The 22,328-nt window shown below is 42.1% G+C and overlaps 1 long non-coding RNA gene across 1 annotated transcript in view; it reads left to right on the plus strand.

Annotated features, from left to right (window-relative positions):
* The window catches only part of LOC138972485 (uncharacterized), a 74,952-nt gene that overhangs the window by 12,161 nt on the left and 40,463 nt on the right, over positions 1-22,328 (plus strand). The window lies entirely within an intron of this gene.

The following is a 22,328-nucleotide window of genomic DNA, read 5'->3' on the forward strand; positions in this document are numbered from 1 at the left end:
GGTTTTTGTTGCTCTTTCTACTAGTATCATTCGGTTGTGATCTTTCATTATTTGAGTGATTTGTTTAAAATGTGTTTTTAAAGGACCGTTTAATACAGACCTTGGGAGATTGCAGTCCTACCCTTTGAAAGATGCCAGAAATGCTACGAGAACTTGAAATGTATTACTTCACTTGAGTTTTTTTTTTCAATTTCCTGCCTTCTCAAAACATCAAAATATGAGATGTGCTATTTTAGGCTCACGTAAGTGTAGCCTATGCGATGGTAAACTTTGTCTGTGTGTGCGTATGTATGTATGTATGTATGTATGTATGTATGTATGTATGTATGTATGTATGTATGTATGTATGTATGTATGTATGTATGTATGTATGTATGTATGTATGTATGTATGTATGTATGTATGTATGTATGTATGTATGTATGCATGCATGTATGTATGTATGTATGTATGTATGTATGTATGTATGTATGTATGTATGTATGTATGTATGTATGTATGTATGTATGTATGTATGTATGTATGTATGTATGTATGTATGTATGTATGTATGTATGTATGTATGTATGTATGTATGCATGCATGCATGCATGTATGTATGTATGTATGTATGTATGTATGTATGTATGTATGTATGTATGTATGTATGTATGTATGTATGTATGTATGTATGTATGTATGTATGTATGCATGTATGTATGTATGTATGTATGCATGTATGTATGTGTGTGTGTGTGTGTGTGTGTGTGTGTGTGTGTGTGTGTGTGTGTGTGTGTGTGTGTGTGTGTGTGTGTGTGTGTGTGATAGAAACTTTAACATTTGACTGAACACCGAAATACTAATTTCACCTGGTTATTATCCAAGCAACATCTTCAAAGTATTGAAGCAATGATCAACAATTCGTCGGCATGTGTGTAGTTAAAGTGTGTATCCATAGAAAACGGGTGGTGGGGGGTTTTGGGGGGGTAAAAGCAGGAGACTGGTTTGTGTCGTGTGCGGTATGTAGACCAGGTCAGGGGTCAAGATCAGGTCAAGTCGCGTGAAGGATTGTGGTATAGATTCACTTTTCAGTTCTCACATCTGCATTCGCCGATTCGTGGAAGACGATTTCACATTGTTCGGTTTCTTAGCTCCAGAAAAATTGATAAAGAAGATACCAAAGGAGATTTCTTACAGTTTGATCTGCACAGCGTGTTTCCGGTGTCTGCGCGAGGAAGAGCTGTCGAAAGCGCACTGTCGATCTGGCAGTCGTGTCCCCGGTAAGTACAGACAGATCTAGTGTCTTTCACTCTTACAACGTGTCACTTAACTTTCACCGGATCACGCGTTGGACTACACAGTCCGGATGATGTGGGTGGTGTACGACCCATACTTTCCAAAGAAGGATTCAAAATAAAAAGTATGGGTCGTACACAGCCCACGACATCCGAATAAGGATAAACGTTGTGCCGCTTCTTTGCAGAGTATGGGTCGTACACTACCCACGCCATCCGAATAAGGATAAACAACGTAAAATTCCTTACGTGATTCCATATATCATCCGGACTGTGTAGTTCAAATTACGTCATCGTTTATTTGTTTGTTTACTAAGATAATCTTTCAAAAGTTGGGCAATGGGAAGGTCGTATTGTAATTAGAGATTACATGAAGTCCCAATTACAAACTCCAAATAGTTTCAGAGATAGAGACGATTGTGTGAGGCTCTGGGTCGTCCACGACCCACGAAGCACGGTGAAGGCTTACTGATAACCCGTTTTGTTTAATTTCTTGTTATTTCAGCAGACACGGATATCAAACACAGTGCTAGGCAGTCACCTCTGGTGAAATTAGTTGATCTAAAGTGCCTGTAATGTTTTGATGTCTTTGTTCTTGGTTCGGTTTATGTGAATTCCAAGACTTGCAGTAGAGTCTCAAGTTTGCTCTGCCCGTATAAAACTGTCCACCATTTATTTGAACATGCAGATATAAGGAAACGGAATGAATCTGTTCTCAAAGTCAACATTATTACGATTTTGCCTCAGTTTCAAAACATGCTCTGTCATGGTTCTGTCTGTAAAATTTGGTACCTTGCAACAACTTCCTTGAATTTGAAAGATAGTTTTTGAATGCTAGATCTACCTACTAGATCTGTATCGCGTTCCAGACTCCTCTCTTTTGATTCTCCTGTTTGCTGTTTACGCACTATCATGATTCGCCAATGTCTGTAACGTTTGGTAAACTTACCTTGCAACAGCTAACTCGGCATGGTGACAAGTCTTGATGAAAAGTATAAGACTGAGGACAGCAGTGGAAAAAGTGGCCACATGGCAGGTACCTATTGCTTGGTGTCTGTAGTGCAAAAGACAGATAAGCTGATGGTAGATTTCCAAATGAACACAGTACCCGCAGATCTACTGCTGATTTAAGACGGGCAAGCTACAATCCAGGGCAGAGAACACTGCAGCGTTGTAATCCAACTCTTCATTTGTTTCAGGAAAGGACGTCCTTACACGTTAACATTACAACTCTCTGATACAAAAACATAGTGCATAGTGTACTCTAAGAGGTTGTGCTACCACAAGAACATCCCGATAATTGAGTTGGACAGAATTAACAAGTCGCGTAAGGCGAAATTACTACATTTAGTCAAGCTGTGGAACTCACAGAATGAAACTGAACGCACTGCATTTTTTCACAATGACCGTAGTCCGCCGCTAGTGCAAAAGGCAGTGAAAGTGACGAGCCTGTTTAGCGCGGTAGCGGTTGTGCTGTGCTGCATAGCACGCTTTACTGTACCTCTCTTCGTTTTAACTTTCTGAGCGTGTTTTTAATCCAAACATATCATATATATATATATATATATATATATATGTTTTTGGAATCAGGAACCGACAAGGAATAAGATGAAATTGTTTTTAAAACGATTTCGAAAATTTAATTTTAATCATAATTTTTATATTTTTAATTTTCAGAGCTTGTTTTTAATCCAAATATAACATATTTATATGTTTTTGGAATCAGAACATGATGAAGAATAAAATAAAAGTAATTTTGGATCGTTTTATAAAAAAACATAATTTTAATTACAATTTTCAGATTTGTAATGACCAAATTCATTAATTAATTTGTAATCCTCCATGCTGAAATTCAATACCAAATTCCGGCCTTTGTCGAAGATTGCTTGGCCAAAATTTCAATCAATTTGATTGAAAAATGAAGGTGTGACAGTGCCGCCTCAACTTTTACAAAAAGCCGGATATGACATCATCAAAGACATTTAACAAAAAAAAAGAAAAAAAAGTCCGGGGATATCATTCCCAGGAACTCTCATGTAAAATTTCATAAAGATCGGTCCAGTAGTTTACTCTGAATCGCTCTACACACACACACGCACAGACACAGACACAGACACAGACAGACACACACACACACACACACACGCATACACACACACACACACACACACACACACACACAGACAGACACACACACACATACACCACGACCCTCGTCTTGATTCCCCCTCTATGTTAAAACATTTAGTCAAAACTTGACTAAATGTAAAAAGCTTCCTAGGGCTGCAGTAAGGAAGTACACGGTTTTCTGTCATTGACCTTAATAGCTTTCACACAGCAAGTAATTATGAGAGATAATGGTCTTCTTGGTGACCGTTCATGCCCAAGCGGCACGCGGAGCTTGTTGTCAGCAGGACAACGTGTCACTAGACAATATCATAAACTTCGGAGTGCGAGGATCAGGGAAAATAACCTCATGTGTACCTGTCTGAGTGTGACCACCGTGACGCCCATATTAGTCAGTCGGCTAAGGACCGTTTTGGTTACTTTTTGGCGTCACGTTAGCAAACACTTTTTTCTGATAGATTTTACCCCACAACACTAAATCGAAAGTTTTGGGGCAATATTCCAAACCACCGGTGAGAAAAACGTTGGTTTGTGTGTATGTTTTCCTTCTTTGGCGTTACTATTCGTGTTTTGAGGGTTGGGTTCATAAAACGGACATAAAACTTAAACCGCTTGACAGAAATTATATAACTGTAAATCATTCGAAAGGGAAGGCATTCATGTACACGTTTGTGCCACTTAAAATGACGTCATTATCTGTTTGTTTTTGTGAAATTGACAAGAAGAGCGGGGTAGTAGTTGCGCTGAGAAGGATAGCACGCTTTTCTGTACCTCTCTTCGTTTTAACTTTCTGAGCGTGTTTTTAATCCAAACATATCATATCTATATGTTTTTGGAATCAGGAACCGACAAGGAATAAGATGAAAGTGTTTTTAAATTGATTTCGAAAATTTAATTTTGATAATAATGTTTAAATTTTTAATTTTTAGAGCTTGTTTTTAATCCAAATATAACATATTTATATGTTTTTTGAATCAGAAAATGATGGACAATGCGATGAACGTAAATTTGGATCGTTTTATAAAAAAAATATTTATTTTACAATTTTCAGATTTTTAATGACCAAAGTCATCAATTAATTTTTAAGCCACCAAACTGAAATGCAATACCGAAGTCTGGGCTTTGTCGAAAATTACTAGACCAAACTTTCAACCAATTTGGTTGAAAAATGAGAGCGTGACAGTGCCGCCTCAACTTTCACAAAAAGCCGGATATGACGTCATCAAATACATTTATCAAAAAACTGAAAAAAACGTCTGGGGATATCATACCCAGGAACTCTCATGTCAAATTTCATAAAGGTCGGTCCAGTAGTTTAGTCTAAATCGCTCTACACACACACACACTCACACACAGGCACATACACAACGAACCTCGTCTCGATTCCCCGTTCCACGTTAAAACATTTAGTCAAAACTTGACCAAATGTAAAAAGGAGGAATAATTGCAATCACACACACACACACACACACACACGCACACACACACGCACGCACTCATACACACACACACACACACACACGCGCGCGCGCGTGCACGCACGCACGCACGCACGCACACACAAACACACACACAAACACACACACACACACACACACACACAAACATACCGACAAAATGACAGACATACACACAGTGAGACAAACCGACACAGAAACCCCCACACATGCACGCACGCACTTATGTACGCAAACAAAGACGTAGAGATGCTTATAGAGAAACACTTACGCAACCAAAAAACACGCACACAAACACACAGACAGACAAACTTCATTCTTGGTAGAGAAATGCATTTCTTTCTGTATTGCTTTCTCTTTAAGTGCACCTACCTCGCAGAGAGAGAGAGAGAGAGAGAGAGAGAGAGAGAGAGAGAGAGAGAGAGAGAGAGAGAGAGAGAGAGAGAGAGAGAGAGAGACACACACAGACAGACAGACAAAGACACAGAGAGAAAGAGATAGACAGACAGAAAGAGAGACAAACAGACGAACACACAGACAGACATAGACAAACACACAAACAAAGACACACAGACAGACTTCACTATTGTATGTGCAAGTAATTTTGTTAAACCACACGTTACGTTCACCACTGAACGTGAAACCATGTAAAACGTTACTATCTCAAATAACGGCACTGACGCTACCGGAAATAGAATTTATCAGTGAAATTCTACCATCAATTTAGTAATCGATGCGATGTAAATTATCCTAAAACTGTGGTATGATCACGACATCGTTTAGCATTTAGGATCAAATGGTGCCAATGTGTACACAATGCACTTATCACAGACAACAGTTATACACTTTACGTACATGTAACTCTCCAACTGACATTGTCTGCCACTTGAAACAAATGACTTTCGAAGGAAAATTAACTCCAATATATAAATATTATGTATGATTTTTAATAATTACTTGCACTTTTTGAAAATAAAGCTTTTTCTACGATAAGGTGTTTACCCCCTAAATGTATAAGTCATCCGGTAGAAAAACCGGAAGTATCGTGTACTAAGCATATGTATATGTTTAAAAAGTTAATTGTGTTAATGTAGAACATCTTGCCTATGTATATGTTTAGGTTTTGAATACTTTAGGGGAAAACCATAGCCATTATTAATTCATCTTCAACTAACACCCCTAATCTCAGGGCACATTTTGTTAGTGGGGGTAGGGTTTCAATCAGTCAAAAATCACTTTCATTCAATATTTTCTGCCATTTCAAATACATACACGTAATTGCACAATTTCTTGAATTTTAAGATGCTTTAACTGACTATACCAAGAAAACCTGCACTTTTTGTAGAATTAGTTTTTTGTCCATGATTTATGTTTAAAAATGTCAATTTTTACGACAAAAAATGCTAACGGTTGCCTCACCAGAGGACACGTACCAACGACGTGAATCGTGTCTGCCAATTAAAATGCATATATTTTGAAATAAGGGGAATCATAACATATTTCACTCTAATACCTTCTGGGTTCATTGTGTATTTGGTTAAGTGAATTGCAGATAAGTTTTTTTTGAAAATGAGAGCTATACATATATTTTATTAAAACTGAAACTGGTGGAGTGAAAAACAGACCTGTTTTGAAGAAGTCGTACTAAAATCATTTATGGGCTTGAACTTCACAGTTTGCGTGTTATCTTTTAAAGAAAACCCGTTTTCATCACTAACAATGACCTAATTTACACATACATATCGGTCGGTCATAGTCGCGTTTTTTTTAGAGAGGTAGTGTACAAAATGTCGTTTTGTACGTTTAAATTACACGTCCATTATTTTAGTCATATATCAATCAATAAATAAATGCGCATACTTTTATTAAACGTTACTTTCACTTTAAGATCGCTTCTAACATTTAGTATAATTTCTGACAAATGCACGCTATGTAATAAATTGATAATATTATGGACGCCATGTGGTAAAACCGGAAGTTGAATTATTTTGCGATAGCAAAATCCTTTTACAATGATCACTTTCCTTTTATATTAAGCTGATCTTTAACGTTATGGGTAAAAATCTAACAGATTGAACCAAATTATCCTTTTTCAAGCCTGTGTATGTGTAAACTCTTTTTTGCTTCGACCCGGTTCGGTTTTCGGAGTTGATTCAAAATCATCCATTATGTATCTTATGTGACTGTTGTTTTCCTCGGTAAATTAACAATTGTTGATGTAAAATAATTCTAGCTGTGAGAATAAACAATTTTCAATATGTTTTTGATTGCGGTTTCAACCAGGCGTTCAGTTAGCTATACATATCGATTGAGAAAATGGCATTTCCTGTTTTGTCGTCTGCATGTTATACAGATGTTGTTAAAAATAAAACTGTGTATACGAATTAGGCATTTTACTTGCTGTCTGATGGCAAAAATCTTTAGCTTTCGTTTAAGGTATAATTTGCTTATATCCGTATGCAGTCAAGCGGTACATGACGGTTTTTTTTAACCTACCCCCTGCCTCATGGCTGCATTTTTGCAGAATATGGGTCATGTTACTTCTTCTCTTCTTCGTTCATATGGGCTTAGACTCCCACGTTCACTCATGTTTTTAGCACGAGTGGATTTTTACGTGTATGACCGTTTTTACCCCGCCATTCAGGCAGCACACGCTGATCCTAAAGGTTAAGTGAACGGCCTTCTTTGGCATATACAGTTTTAATTATTTATCACCTAATGTTAGTCATACGTAGTCACGTGAGTATCAGCGCATGCGCCCAGGGAAGACCAGTTGGCGCCATGTTTTTCCAGGGGTCGGACTGGTGTTTAGCGTTGCTCGATGTTTGATTAAATAGTTAATCTTTGCGGTAATGTATTGAGTTCATACTCACGTAGTTTACTACTGAAGATCGTTCCGATTGATTTAACAAGCTGTGGGTGAGTACCCTTTCATATTTTCGAGATCCGACGGGTAAAATCTTCGACCGGTTGGCGGTACCCTCTCACGTGGTAGCCTAACACTTTGGTTTTTGGTAGTCATTTTGTTTGTCTTGCGAGACAGTGCTTTCAGTTTTTTGCACTACTATTTCCCTGTCCCATAGAGGACGTAGTTGGGGAGCGAAGCTCCTAGCTTGCTAGGGGGGTCCGGGGGCATGCGCGAAGCGCCTAGCCGACGGCGCGAAGCGCCTAGCTTGCTAGGGGGGTCCGGGGGCATGCGCCCCCGGAAAATTTTGAAAAAAAGGATGCAAAATGGTGCAATCTGGTGCATTCTGAGGATGATCATTACCAGTTTCAGGCAGCAGATTTTGTCACTGATTAATACCCCAAAAATTGAAACTCAATGTAAAATAAAGAAATGCATACCTCATTCAATATTTTTATTTTTTGGCTGGGGGGGGGGGGGGGTCCGGAAACCCTAGAACCCATCCCCCCCCCTCGTTGTGGGGGTCAGGGGGCGAAGCCCCCTGAAGCTGACGGGTAGGTCATATTCTGAGATAGGAAAATGGTCGCTCCTTGCATGAAACGGCATAAAATAAGCAATAATAAAAAAAAAATTAAATAAGTAAGGTACATGTTTAGGCTAGGGGGGGGGGGGGGGGGGGGTTGCGCAACCCCCATAACCCTCCCGGTAGTCCGGCCCTGAGCCAAGCGTGACCGTAGCATGTTTTAAGAGGCACGCAGCGATAACTGCTGTAAGCGCGAAACAGCGTGAACGTTCTATTTTTTCCTCATGTGTTTGCATGACTAGCAAATTAACGCCAGCAGCTACACGCAAATGAAACTTAGACAGAATCTGTATCAATCATTTATCATTTTGCATCCTTTTTTTCAAAATTTTCCGGGGGCGCATGCCCCCGGACCCCCCTAGCAAGCTAGGCGCTTCGCGCCGTCGGCTAGGCGCTTCGCGCATGCCCCCGGACCCCCCTAGCAAGATCATTACCAGTTTCAGGCAGCAGATTTTGTCACTGATTAATACCCCAAAAATTGAAACTCAATGTAAAATAAAGAAATGCATACCTCATTCAATATTTTTATTTTTTGGCTGGGGGGGGGGGGTCCGGAAACCCTAGAACCCACCCCCCCCCCCCCCTTGTTGTGGGGGTCAGGGGGCGAAGCCCCCTGAAGCTGACGGGTAGGTCATATTCTGAGATAGGAAAATGGTCGCTCCTTGCATGAAACGGCATAAAATAAGCAATAATAAAAAAAAAATTAAATAAGTAAGGTACATGTTTAGGCTAGGGGGGGGGGGGGGGGTTGCGCAACCCCCATAACCCTCCCGGTAGTCCGGCCCTGAGCCAAGCGTGACCGTAGCATGTTTTAAGAGGCACGCAGCGATAACTGCTGTAAGCGCGAAACAGCGTGAACGTTCTATTTTTTCCTCATGTGTTTGCATGACTAGCAATCTAACGCCAGCAGCTACACGCAAATGAAACTTAGACAGAATCTGTATCAATCATTTATCTGTAGATATGCAAAGTCATGAATTTTTTGGACACAAGTGAACAATCCTATGACAAGTTTAAGAACATTTTCCGAAATATTGCGTCACATCTGGATAAATAACCGTAACGATCCAGACTTTCGCACGAAGTATCTCTAGTATGTTGGTAAAATATTTCAAAACAATCCACCAAGTCATTGCTAAAATGTAGTGCTTTTGGACATGATACCCATAAAAATTGACGTAAAACGTTCCGTTTTTGACCGCTCTTGCGATCGACACCTGCATCAGTAGGAATAGCATAGCACGCGAAATACACAAGGTAGCAAAACAAAATAATCTGTTCAGGGTAGATAATTGGTTTGAATTTCTTCTCGTATGTCAAAGTTGCAAAGTTTTGCCTATTGTGATTTTTTGTCGATTTTTCATTTGGCTCTTCCGTTTTTGTCTGGTCTATTTTGAGGGTACCCTTACTTGAGCGGCAGTCACGTGGTCCCTGTAAAAGAAATATTGAATCCAAAAGGTGATCCTGAAGGTTAAGTCAACGGCCTTCTTTGGCAATACAGTTTTAATTATTTATCACCTAATTTTAGTCATACGTAGTCACGTGAGTATCAGCGCATGCGCCCAGGGAAGACCAGTTGGCGCCATGTTTTTCCAGGGGTCGGACTGGTGTTTAGCGTTGCTCGATGTTTGATTAAATAGTTAATCTTTGCGGTAATGTATTGAGTTCATACTCACGTAGTTTACTACTGAAGATCGTTCCGATTGATTTAACAAGCTGTGGGTGAGTACCCTTTCATATTTTCGAGATCCGACGGGTAAAATCTTCGACCGGTTGGCGGTACCCTCTCACGTGGTAGCCTAACACTTTGGTTTTTGGTAGTCATTTTGTTTGTCTTGCGAGACAGTGCTTTCAGTTTTTTGCACTACTAATTCCCTGTCCCAAAGAGGACGTAGTTGGGGAGCACAGCCACAAAGTTTGGCGTAAGTGTATGTGAATAAAGCGATAATTGAGTCAGCAGAGTCTGGCGTTTCGGACCCAAAGTAGGTCATAGCAATGGCGGAAAATTCGCAATGCGGTGCAGCAAAGGAGAAGGAGAGTTCTGGTGTTTCAAAAGAAAAGGCATCCAGTGATTCAAACAGCGTGGAAGCTGCATTAGAGAAAATTGACGCGCAGTGGACGCGAAGGTTCGAAATGTTTGCTGCCGCGATCGAACAGCGCTTCGCAAAAACTGACCGGAAGAGGAAGCGTATCAGTTCGGAAAGTGATTCTGATGTGACGTCAGACGTTCCAAAAGATAAAACGAAACCGTCACCTTCGAAAGATGACGATGCAAGATACGCATCAGAAGGTGAGATTCAGGATGACACGGTTTCCGTTCATCCTAGTGATCAAGAGGAAGATTTGATCGCAGAACTAGACAAAGATCTAGAAGGGAAAGAGAAAACTAGTGCAGCTGTAGCTACTTCTCTTGTTGAATTGATCAATAAGAAATTCCGGAGTAAACTTTCCGAAGAAAAAAACGAAAGATAGAATGGAGAAATATGTCAGGCCCGAAAATTGCGGGGCACTACAGACACCTTTGGTGAACCCAGAAATATGGAAGTCTATGACTGGGGAAGCAAGGAATAGTGACATAAAATTTTCACACGTCAGAAAGCCATTGCTACTGCCGGCACAGCACAGAGAGCACTCAGACTCTGATCCATGCAAAGATAAATGCAGATGCAGAATCAAGGAAGAAAATTGGTGAAGCCATAGAAAAGAATGGCGATGCGATTACTCTGGCAGGTAGTGCCTTTCATTCTCTTTCTATCCGCCGCAGGCAAGGTATCCGGCCGTTTCTAAATGCAAACCTTGCTGGTCTTTGTTCTGATTCTGTTCCGGTCAGTGACAAGTGGTTGTTTGGGGATAACCTAGCAACTTCCATGAAGGACATCAAAGAAATGGACAAATTGGGGTCAAGTTTGACACCTGTGGCAGGTCCAAGTGGGACTCAGAAAGCAAAGTATGGTGGTGTTAATGCTATGACTAACTACCGCTACAAGCCACATTTTTTAGGGAAAAAGAACAGTCACTGGAACCACCAGAGGGGTCGAGGCAGCCAAACCCAGAGACACTTCGGGGGGAAGGCACGCCCTCAGTACAGAAGAACCTAGGCACAAAATTGGTCGATAAGGTGAGTGACTATTACAGATCGTTGCCTTTATTATGTAAACAACTGAAATTAGAAGCAGAGAACTTTGAAGGTGGTCGTTTACAACGGTTTTACCCAGTCTGGCAAAAGCTTACTTCTGATCCAGAAATTTTGGATACAGTTAAGGGAGTAAGGCTAGAATTTGAAACTGCTGAACTTCCTTCGTCAGCCTGTCAGGCAACATTGAACCAAACAGAAAAAGAAGTGATTGATTGCGAAATACGTAAGCTTTGTAAGAAAAAAGTTTTGTCCAAGTCACAAGTGCTTGTCAGTGCCTGGGGAACACTTGTCCCCGGTATTCACACGTCCAAAAAAGGATGGGTCACACCGCATGATTCTGAACCTAAAACGCTTAAATCAGGACATCACTTATAAGCACTTCAAAATGGATACACTCCAAGTTGCCCTGAATTTGGTTACACCAGGCTGCTACATGACATCAGTAGATTTGAAGGATGCATATTACACTGTGGCTGTTGCAGAAGACGATAAAAAATTCTTGAGATTTCTTTGGGAAGGACAGCTCTGGCAGTTTGATTCTATGCCCAATGGACTGGCTTTAGCTCCAAGAAAGTTTACCAAGCTCATGAAGCCTGTTTTTGCAAAATTGAGAGAGGATGGACATTTGTCTACCTCTTTTTTGGATGATTCTCTTCTCGTTGCAGATACTGAATCTGAGTGTATTGAGAACGTTCTGGCGACGGTGCAGCTTCTTCGCTCTCTTGGGTTTGTGGTGCACCATGAGAAATCAGTGCTTGAGCCAACACAGAAAATCCAGTACCTTGGAGTACTGATTGATTCTATTGCAATGACAGTCTCTTTGACCAAAGATATATCTGATAATCTTATTGAGTGTTGCAAGCGTGCTTTGAAAGTCAAACTCATCACAATTCGAGATTTGGCTAAAGTCATTGGGAAGTTGGTGGCTAGTTTCCCAGCAGTAAGGTATGGGCCACTGTTCTATCGTAAACTTGAGAGTGTCAAAAAGGCTGCTCTGAAAAAAGAAAAAGGCAATTATGATAGTTGTACGGTACTTTCTGTTACAGCCAAAGATGAGCTGAGCTGGTGGATAGAGAATGTGAGCACTGCATATAATGTCATTGCAGTTTCTCAGCCTGATATCACGGTAGCGTCTGATGCATCGCTATCAGGATGGGGCTGTGTTTGTGAGGAAGAAAGATCAGGTGGACTGTGGCTACCCACTGAGGCTGCTTTCCATATAAACTACTTGGAGCTCAAGGCAGCATATTTTGCTCTCAAGTGTTTTGAGTCTAAAGTGAGCCAGAAGCATGTGCGTTTACTGTTGGACAATTCCACTGCTGTTGCCTGTGTTAATAATATGGGGACATCTCATTCTGACTCTTGCAATGACTTAGCATTTTGTATCTGGCAGTGGAGCATTGCAAGGGGAGTGTGGTTGAGTTCTGCACACATTCCTGGTAAAGAAAACACTGCGGCAGATGAAGAATCCAGGAGAATTAATGTTGATGCTGAGTGGAAACTCAACAGTGATGTGCTGGAGGAAGCGTTGGTTCAGCTGGTAGTTTCACCTCACATTGATTTGTTTGCTTCCAGGATAAATACTCAGCGTTCCTGTTATGTGTCATTCAAAGCTGATCCAGAGGCACATGCTGTAGATGCATTTTCACTCTCTTGGCAAAGCCTAACTTTCTATGCCTTTCCTCCTTTTAGCATAATCCTGAGAGTGCTCCAGAAGGTGCGCAGAGACAAGGCTTCTGGTGTGATCATCATTCCAGAGTGGAAGACACAGGTGTGGTGGCCAGTGCTACTCAAGCTGCTGACTACAGACCCGGTGAGGCTGCCGTCCTCCATCAACCTGCTGTCTTTGCCAAGTCACCCCAGGACGAGGCATCGTCTTCTACCACGCATGCAACTTCTGGCATGCAAGATATCAGGAGCAGATTGACTCATCAGGGGTTTTCGGGCCAAGCATCTTCCCTCATGTTAAACTCCTGGAGACCGTTGACTCAGAAAGCCTACAACACCTACATTCACAAGTGGAAGCAGTATGTTAAAGACAAGGATATAGATGTGTTGTCACCTTCAGTGGTGCATGTTTGTAATTTTCTGGCTGATCTCTTTGACGCTGTAGCGAGTTTCAGTGCTGTGAACACTGCTAGGTCTGCTTTGTCCGCTTATCTTCCGCGTATAGACGGTTCGACTATTGGTAGTCATCCAGAAGTGTGTCGGTTACTAAAAGGTGTTTTTGAGCAGAGACCAGCTTTGCCCAAACATTCTGACACTTGGGATGTAGGAAGTGTATTAGACTATCTGTGTACATTGCCTGATACAAGGGAGCTAACTTTGAAACAGTTATCTTTGAGAACAGCTTTGTTGCTTTCATTACTCACAGGGCATTTGCATTTGTTAAAACTTGATGATGTGAGGTTGTTTTCAAATAAGTGTGTACTGTGTTTTTCTGACAAGCATAAGCACACCAAGCCTGGGGTTCATACTGAGCCAGCTGAAATTTTTGAGTTTGTACAGAATCGTAAACTTTGTTTGATGGATCATTTGAGAGTGTACCTGGAAAAGACTGAGAAATTGAGGAAGGGGAGAGAACTCTTTATTTCATATCAAAAGCCTCATGCACCAATATCCAGGAATTCTTTTGCCAGATGGGTGAAGGAAATGTTACGACAGGCAGGTGTGGACACTGACAGTTACAGTTCGCACTCAACCCGCTCCGCGAGTTGCTCGGCGGCGGCAAAGCAAGGTGCTAATTTGTCAACAAAGCGGCTGGCTGGTCGTCTGAACGAACTTTTATTCGGTTCTACAAGAGAAATGTGAAAGAAAAATCTAACTTTGCACAGTCTGTGCTTGATAGTTTCGTTAAGAAAAACTGAACATTCAGTTGGAGTTTAAAATCATGATGCAATATGAATTTGTGCCAAATTGAATTTTGTTCAAGTTATTGTTCAAACTGTTCTGTAATGCCGAAATAAATGATGGCAATTGAGTTTGGATTCTGGTGTTTGTTTCGCAGTCACTAGGGGCTCTAAAGTCTCACGTGACTACGTATGACTAAAATTAGGTGATAAATAATTTGATAATTAAACTAGGCTTACATATGAAGGTGAAGTTTAATTAGAATTATTTTGAGCCTAACTGCAGAAAGGAATAGTTACGTGCCCTCCCTGTCTGGCTCAGAATGACTCTGATTGAATGTATCCCTCCCTAATATATAAGCCTAGTGACTGCTCCGAGCTCTAAATACTGGCCTTCCCTGGACGCATGCGCTGATACTCACGTATACTAGATGAATACCCGCTTCGCCGGGTAGCCAGCTTCGCCGGGAAGAAGTAGAGCCGGGTGAGTGGCGCACCGTACGCCGGCTTCGCCGGGTAAAATAGTAACGGGAATATGGATTGAGCGTTGTGGACAGTGACCTTCTAAAAATAGTAACGGGAATATGGATTGACGCCACACGAAGGAAGGGAGATAAACGCAAAACACTGGAGAAGATAAGGAAGAGTTACTGGGAATGGATCTGGGAAGATGAACAGAAAAACCAAAATCGGTTCAGCGCTGCGCGCAGAGAGCACGTGTTGAACATTCTCATCGACCAGGTTGGGTCCCGGGTCTACCTGAATATGCCCACCAAATTTGAAGCAGAACCATCGAGAACTTAGGCCGTGCATCGCGAAGACACAGACAGACAGACAGACACAAGTCGTATATATATGATGAATATCATAGGGATCCAAGAGCCTGTGGCGAGTGGATCCCGATGATATTCCCGCTGGGTCTTTACTGAAATACAAGCCATATAAAAAATCACGAGTGTTGTAACCTGTATATCCCATGCGCACACCAAAGACAACGTGGAACACAACAAAGCACTGTAGTTGTCTGTGGTGTGTAAAATAGGTGAGCCAGCGAGGTGTGTTCCTTTTCACTACCCTATGCTAAAGCCACGTCGCTGAAGAAATGAAGTGCAAACAAGTGCATCCGTAAATTTGTGTTAAATCTACATTCAAACCACTGTTCGATTTGCTTTTCAATGAATTTTAGTTTCAAGATAGTAAAGAAAGCACACACAATGACATTTTTCATTAAACCAAAGACAGTTTCAATTTAGGTTCTGAGTCGGTCCAAGGTCACAGTTCCAGGTTACGGTTGGCAAAACCGGTTTGGCTGACTCGGATCCTAATTCTAGTTTAATTTTTGTGTTGGAGTGTAGAATTACTAAAAAAAAATAACATTTTACTGAATAACTTTCTTTAGATTTAAGCAGTCATTTCATGTACGTGGAATATCTCTCTGAGTTAATTTGTCCGATCGTGCTTGCGTTGATGAACACATACTGGTATTGTCAATTCTGTCTAAAACTGTATCATGGCCGCTCCTTGAAACTGCGCGTTGAATGCCGTTTGGACTGATTTTACTCCATCAGGATGAAATACACGTTTGCTGAGCTCTTGGATACCTTCATATAACCATGAACTTACTGCAGTGGGAAGCAAAACAGTTGGACATGCTCCAAAAATGGATGAAACAGCCTGTGCGTGATGACGAAGCGAACCGGCCAGCGAAAAAGGTACACTGACGCAGTGCATCTTTGCTTGCTGAACACACAGGGAGACACGAACACACACAGACACCCACCCGTGCGCAAACACACACACACACACACACACACACACACACACACGCACGCACACACCCACACACACACACACATATATACACACACACACACACACACACACACACACACACACACACACACACACAGCGCGAGTGAATTGCTTAGGTTGAATGTCAAATTAAAAAGGTCTGAAACAACTTATTTGATTTTGAGCGTACATCATGTGTTTAATTTGTTCACTTTGCAGACGGTAGTCTCAGTATTCTGGCTGCAGATCTAAAGTCTAATCAAGCTTCAAAGTAATCGGTCAGTTATGATAGGGTTCTTCCCTTTTGTCTTTGGGTAACCCCCACAATGCCCGTGCCATGGAACGCTCAGAAATAGCTTGCACACACACATACCCTTACACACACACACACACACACACACACGCACGTACACACAAACATACACACAAACATACACACACACACACACACACACACATACACACACACACACACACACACACACTCACACACACACACACACACACCTTTTAGGGGGTTGGGGAATGTTTGTTGAATAATGTTACTCTGTGTGCTGGTGACTAGCTGTGGAGCTTGCGTGTGTGGGAAATATATTGATGTTGATGCTGTAGTTGGATATTGGGCCTTTTAAAGAAAAAAGGAATGGGAGTACTTGCTGCAGATTTCTTAAGTTCTGCACTGAGGCTGTTGCTATTGATGGGTGAATCATGACTGAATGTGTGCACCATGTTGTGTGGTACATGGTTTAATTGAGTGTCGCTGAATTTACCTAAGGTTGAAATGTAGATTTTTAGAATCAGTGCTGTTGACACTTGTGTGAGTGCGTTTTAACTGCAGACGCTTCTCGCTACACAATGAACGCTAATTTACCTTGTAATTGTTATGGTTTTGTCTGTCGATCATCGTGCTTCTGTTCAAACTGAACTTTGTGTTTCGTAAGGTTAGATGAAACTATGCTTGGAGAACTCGACCCGCTGTGCAGTTAAGAGTTGTTTCAACTTCATTTTCAGTCTTGCATAGTGTTTCATTGATTCACCTTGTGTCAGTGCAACGTGCCATTTAATTTGTGTTTTGTTAGATCAGTGTGCATTTATAGATCAGTGGGGCAGTGTTCGTGGAAGGGAGGCTACTCTAGCTTCACCTCCAATCAGAACAGCGAGGTTCGTTTGCTGTCACTATCGGTTGATTCTTCGCTTTTGTTATTTTTTGACTCAACCTGCACATGCACCCGGTAGCTCAGTTGGTAGAGCACTGGACTTGTGATCGAAAGGTCGCAGGTTCGAATTCGGGCCGGGACGGACACGGGTCAACTTTATGTGCAGACCCAGAAACGGAAGCCATGTCCCACCCCCGTGTCATCACAATGGCACGTAAAAGACCTTGGTCATTCTGCCATAAGTGCAGGTGGCTGAATACACCTAAACACGCAGACACCTGGGTAGCGCGACTCCGTTGCTGCTAGCTTTCCACTGGGAGGAAGCGACCCGAATTTCCCAGCGATGGGACAATAAAGTAATGAAAATGAGAAAATGAAAATGTAAAGATAAACGCTTTGATTATATTGAATGCATACCTCAGGTACGTATCATGTTTTTGTCTTCTGTGAATGTTGTGTTTTCTTTTGTTTAGCCATGCGAGCAATGCTCTTCAATCCACTGAAATATGTTCGGTGCAGGGTCAAGGGTCGGCAGAACTATAATTCCTCGGCCAAACCGAAATCGGTACTAAACTTGGCCAAACAATTATTGCAACAATTTGTGCACGCTAAGAAAAGCATTAAAACGCAATTAATTTTAGTTTAACTTTATATGCTGGAAAGGGAACGTGTGCCAGCTGTTCACAGCATTTGTCCATATGATGATACTTTGTATTGGCATCCCGTGACAGCCTGTCAAACAAGGTCACCCCTAAAATCGTCCCGACAAACACCATACTCCCGTATTTTAAAATCGGCAACAAATCAGAATATACACAAACCAAATACTTCTGACTACCATTGGAAAGGGGATTCAATTTCCTGTTCCGAGCGTATTGTTTTATGCCTCTAACTTGCCTAGTCTTTATGTAGCCTGTTGTCAAAGGCGGTAGGTGTCAACCATTTCAGAGGCAAAAAAAAGCACTTTTGCGGCCATTTTTGAGAAGGTCCTCCACTAAAAGAGCCATATCTGCTCAAGTTCTCAATGATTTGCTTTGGAAAGTTCAGAAGTTATGACCAATAGGCTGACCAAAATGTGTGTTGCGTTTTGCGAATGTGTATACTTAGCGTGTCGTATTACGTACATTTTCCAAAAGAACAAAACAAATATTCATATTAATTCAGGGTTTTAGGTTAAACAAATCGTGACTTTGCATGCTAAGCAAAAATGGTTGAGGCAATAGGTGCCAAAGTTTGAGGGAGATGCGAGCGCTGGTTTACATTTGCTGGAGATGGGAACACGCATGAGTATATAGGACAAGCAAACATTTACCTTCTTGGAGGTGCCCAACCTGACATCTGCTGGTATGTTGTATGTCATATAGTCATCAGTGTTGATGTCTTCACCACGAAGCTTCACAATAAGAACTTTCAGACATCTACTGCCCAGTTTTATAACTAAAACGTCTCCCGTTTCTGAAATATTAAATGCATGAATGTAGGTTAAGTGCAGCGAGCGTTGGCTGCTCCTGGCATACGCATTACTTAAAGGGATTATATCCTAAAAGAAAACTGTCTCAAATCGCCCCAAGAGCTACACAGTTAATGTGTGGGCTGTAATTATGTGACCACACACCAGGCATAAAACACCTTAACACAGACGTTTGAGTGCTGAGTTACTCAAATTGGAAACGGCTGTGTTTTGATTAGGAATCCCAGATTTAATTTTTCACTGAGACACCTGTTGGCGCCAGTCCTAAATTTCGCCCTACCTTTCGACCCTGAGTATTTTATGCGCTCTTCCTAGAGATACAGATTTGAAAGTGAGTCGAGAGCTACAGAGTTTGTTTTGGGAGTTGAACAGATGACAAAACACTCGAGGAAGCTTGGTCTTAGAATTAGTGTTTGGGCGTTCTATTTTTTTTTTAAATCGGAATGCTGTGTTTGGTAGTCAACGCAGACCCTGATATTCTCCAACTGACATTGTGTTGTTTTTGTTTTGCAAACCGTGTAAGCCTTGTATGGCCCGGAATTGGCATGCGTAAGCTAGACTGTAGGTGTGCGTTTCTCAATCCAACGGTCTTAATCTGCTTTAATGAATTGGTATCTATGAAAACTAAATCAATAATGATGACGACCGGAATTCCGACTCCTGACAGGAGAGCTGTGCGAAGCAAACCGCTCGCTCATTAAAATTCATTTAGTTATTTGGCATTGTTTTGAAGCGGTTTTGAGAAAATCATTGCAGGTGTTTCTAAATACCAGTACAGCGAATGTCCTTTGACATTTTTAAGGTCCAAATTTTCAGGAAACTTTCTAAAATGGCACCTTCGGTATGCTATATTTCACAACATAATGCAGAAGAGAATAATTGGATGTAACGACGTGAAATATCGCCACATATATTCACCTGTCTTTCTTTCCGCTAACATTACAATGCCAGTTTATTCTTTTGAATCAATACCATCTGATTATTACTCTTTCTCACATTAGTTCTTGATATAATAAATCAATATTATGAAAACAACCTACCTGTTCTCTTTGGCAAAGCTTTCACTGTCGTGCAAAACATGTTTTTGCTGGTCGTTTGAGATGTGCTGTAGGCGTCCAGTTCTTTCTGCACAGCTTGCATTAACAGTTCGATTTCTTGTTGTCCCACCAGGAATTTATTTAAATGCACCATGATCTATATAAACAATAACAACACATGTCTTTTAGACGAGTAATACACATGGCTCTAAGGCCGATTTTATGGCACGGGAGGTACTCCCGAGCAAATGTGGTTTCATTTGACAGACAAATGCATAATTATTGTCTTTGAAACAACTTTTCTTGGTACCCAAAAGTGGCGGCAGCTATACGCAATTTTAAGGTAAAGTGGCCCAGTTTTTTTTTTTAAATGCACTTCAGAAAAAGAGCTTCTCGCCACGCTGGCGTGGCGATGGGCAGTTTGTGTGATTGCATGCGCCTTTCTTTGATTGGCTCGTAGCGGACCGTTGGAACTGACTGATGCGGCGGACAGTGCCCCGCGCACAGCTTAGCTTAGCGTCACTACGCAAGATTCCAGCGAGCTGAAAGGTCAAGTTTTTGTACTGATTTGGTGAAAATTTTTATTTCTTTGTTGGTCAGTTTTAACGATGTTACAACGATGTTACAAGCATATGCTTTTGGTCATTCTATTTGCAGACGTTTGCGGGAATGCATTGAGTCGGGATGCGATCCTCGCATGCGTCCTGATTTCAAACTTGATAGCCACATGTACGTTAACATTGGGGGCAGGGGAGGCTTACGCCTCCAGCAATTGGTTGGAAAAGATGGCGCCGGATCCAACTACTTGCGAAATATTTTTCGCACTGCACCTGACGTTGTGATCTTACAACTTGGGGGAAATGATTTCAGGTTTGCAGAACCTATGGATGCTGAGGAGTTTGCCTTGACAATGCTGGCATTCGCTGGCCTCCTCCATGGGGTTTACAAAGTTAAACAAGTTGTGGTTTGTGGCATTCTGCCTCGCTTCAGTCCAACCGCCGATTACAGAGGATCGCGGGGCTTATCGGCCACAATAAAGCCTGGGCCAGATATTAACGCCAAACTGGCAGAACACAGTGCTGACTTGCATTACGTCACGGTTTGGTGCCATGACAAGTTTCAATTTCAGGAGGAGAAAAGAGGCTTGTTTGCGGCCGACGGCGTACATTTGTCTGAACAGGGCAGTTACATAATGTATAAATCGGTACGAGGCGCTCTGATCGCGGCCAGCAAACGCTGTACACGTGTACGAGCCGCGCTGACAGCGTGACCTATTTGGCTGGAGGCAGACAGTCTCCAGCGCTGTGTTTGTGACCAGACTCTCGCAGAAGCACTGACGGGCCGTGTACCAGCGACCTACTTTCTGATAGGTTACACGGTGAAGGCTCAGACTTCTGGGGTGGTACACGCGTGGCGGCTATTTTTAGCCAGGGCCACGCTGCACCTGAAATTTTGGGTTGCGTTGCAGGGGGGACGGACGCCTAGCGGCGTCGGAAGCCAGTGGTCATCGGGTGCCATCCGAAAGTCGCTTGTTCATTCCAATGCTTGTTATTCTCTCAGGTGCCAGGAGAAAAGGTATGCATTGAGCGATTACTTCCCTTTGGTTATTTGATACAAGGGCAACAGAACTGTGGGCTTCTTGCGGCGGAACTTCCGGGAGTGCACCACCACCGTCAGAGCTGCTACGTACAAGGCCATGGTCAGACCGGTCCTTGACTACGCCTCGCCAGTCTGGGACCCGATCTCTCAGAAAGACGTCACGGAGCTTGAAAAAGTCCAACGCAGAGCAGCCCGTTACGTCCACAACAACTACAGCGATCGGACCCCAGGCTGTGTGACCAGCATGCTGAAGACCCTCCAATGGGAACCACTCGCCGACAGAAGACTCGCCAACCGCCTCACTATGCTCTACAAGATCAACAACGGCATAGTCGACATCAACAAGACCGAGTTCTACACCTCTGGCGACAGCCGCACCAGAGGAGCCCAGAGACTGTTCCAGGAGAGGGCATCCCATCCTGTTCTCTTCAACTCCTTTTTCCCCCGAACACTGCGTCAGTGGAACAAGCTCGACCCTAAGACCACAGTTGCTCCTTCACTGGAGTCCTTCCAAGCTGGTCTGGGTCGTACCCACGGACTTGCCTCGCTGACACAGTAACCCTGCAGCTCTTCGTGTAAATAGTTTTATACTTTTAACCATCTTCTCGGAGTTATTGGGTCACCCACCACCAGTAACCAATTACTCAGTACTCCGCCGCTGGACTACAGACGTTCGAATGAACCCAGTCCACATCAAGAAAGAAGAAGAAGAAGAAGATACACTTTTATTCCAGTTGCTCGAGCACCAACAGCCTTGTTGTATTATCCACTTTTATTCCAGTTATCTTGTATGCCCTTGAAAAACTTATATATGTGGGGGAAATGCATAATTATGATGTTTTCTCTAAATGTTTTTGGGTGCGCTGGATACACAGCCACACGTTTCTGCGCTTGAAACACAGCCAAGGGGTTTTCTATGGCTCAAAACACACATTAACCGCT

The sequence above is a fragment of the Littorina saxatilis genome, linkage group LG8 (genome assembly GCF_037325665.1).
Source record: "Littorina saxatilis isolate snail1 linkage group LG8, US_GU_Lsax_2.0, whole genome shotgun sequence".
NCBI classification, from domain to species: Eukaryota; Metazoa; Mollusca; class Gastropoda; order Littorinimorpha; family Littorinidae; genus Littorina; species Littorina saxatilis.